Here is a 2,055-nt window from a genome sequence, read left to right as displayed (position 1 = left end):
GTTCCAGAGCGATTCGCGCGATGAGTCCTTGATACTTAGTCGTTTTTGCAAAATTTCTGACTTTTTGGAAAATTTCACAATTTTGTGAAAACTTCCACAAAATGAGGTTCTAGTATGTTAGAGGGCATCCCAGGAGGGCTCCAAAAGTGTGGGTAAAATATATATCCCACAGGGGGAAAATTGAAAAAAAGTTGAAAAAAAAAATTTTTGGGGACTTAGAAAATTTTTCAACTTTTGTCAGACTTCCAGACAGGGGAGCGTGTCAGTGCGCGCATCCGATTTCAGTTCCAGAGCGATTCGCGCGATGAGTCCTTGATACTTAGTCGTTTTTGGCAAAATTTCTGACTTTTTGAAAATTTCACAATTTTGTGAAAACTTCCACAAAATGAGGTTCTAGTATGTTAGAGGGCATCCCAGGAGGGCTCCAAAAGTGTGGGTAAAATATATATCCCACAGGGGGAAAATTGAAAAAAAGTTGAAAAAAAAAATTTTTGGGGACTTAGAAAATTTTTCAACTTGTGTCAGACTTCCAGAGAGGGGAGCATGTCAGTGCGCGCATCCGATTTCAGTTCCAGAGCGATTCGCGCGATGAGTCCTTGATACTTAGTCGTTTTCAGAAGTCACAATTTTGACTTCCAGGACCCGCAAAACGTTTGTAAATTGAGCCCGCTCCCCAGTTCCAAGCGTTTTGAGGTGTCCCCGGTTGCAGTAATGCAGCCTGCCCACTAGATGTCGCAAAAGAGACAAAAAGTGAAAAAGAACCAGAATGAGGAAATTCCAGGGAGCCGAATCCGCCTGACAGTTCCAGGCGATCGGGCACTTTTTTGCATGCGTCCCTAAAGTGGGTATAGGGTGACACTCCATGCAAAGACCCAGTTTTGCACACCACCGGCAGAATATATGAGAGAGAGGTACCTCTCAGCCCCGACACATTTCGACTCATTTAAGCTGGTTTTCACCTCCGTAGGCCTGGGTATGCGTTTTGGCTATGAGTCCCTGTTCGGCTGGAGGTCTGCACCTTGGCTGAACCCAGGCTTCCGCAGCTGCGTGGGGGGACTTTTGCCGGTCGCCTATCCCAAGTCAGAGAGGTGTTCCTGGGTTGAAGTGAGCCTGGCCAGACCCCCCCGCGGGCCCTGGTTCTCCACATGGGGGCGCCGTCAAGGCTAAAATCTGGATTTTTAGGCCGAGGAGAGGCTCCATGAGGGCGGATGCTTTTGTGGCTTCGACCCCAGTGCTGTTCCACATCCAGTACCCCCCCGCAAGGGCGCCTGTACCCGAGTCGCGCTTCCAGGACTCGTGGGCACGTATCTCCCGACGACAGGGGTTTGCAGCCTCCGTACTTGGGCAAGTCCCTACATGCACCCCTGCTCTTCCTCCGATCGATCTGGCGCAGCGCTCCCGGGTGGGGAGGTGGCGCCGCTCGCTCGGCCCGGGCTTTGGAGCCCGCGCTGGCTTAAGGTGAGCGGTCCCCTTCCTCCTCTACCCCCGGGCTTCCGACACCTATCTTTGGGCGCGCATGCCGGCCTCGCCTCCCGTCTGCGGAGGTGGCCGAGCCGTGGGGAGTTTGACCCGAACCGAGCGAAGGCAGTGGTCCGACGACCCGTACGGGCGAACGGCGGGGCGCCCACCCAGCCAGGCGTGGGGGCCCGTCGTCCGAATCGCTCCCTGTGCGGGGAAGCACAGCGATCTTCTCCGAGGGCGGCCCTTTTCTTCCAGATGCGTACCCGGCCAGCGGAGGCTCGCGCTGCCCCTCGTGTCCGAAAGGGCGGCCTCCGCGGCGGTGGCGACAGCGGCGGCGGTGGGTGGCCTCTCCGCGCCACTGCCGAGCTTCGCGATTTCCAGTCTTTTCCCGAGCCCCTACGTCAGTGGGGAGGACGACAGAGGTGTGGAGGCAGGCGAAGGGGGTTCTCACCGTGCGGTGTGCCCCAGCCCGACCGTTGCCTTCCCCCTCGACCCTCGTCCTCCCAGGCGGCTCGGCCAGGGAGCAGGAGAGAGAGCGAGAGAGGGAGAGCGGAAACCCCAGAGCCAAGGGGTTAGATGGAGAACGGGAGAAGG

The sequence above is a fragment of the Phyllobates terribilis genome, unplaced genomic scaffold (assembly GCF_046119375.1).
Source record: "Phyllobates terribilis strain yellow unplaced genomic scaffold, ASM4611937v1 Scaffold_2954__1_contigs__length_97054, whole genome shotgun sequence".
In the NCBI taxonomy this organism is placed as follows: Eukaryota; Metazoa; Chordata; class Amphibia; order Anura; family Dendrobatidae; genus Phyllobates; species Phyllobates terribilis.
This window is presented reverse-complemented; position numbering follows the sequence as displayed.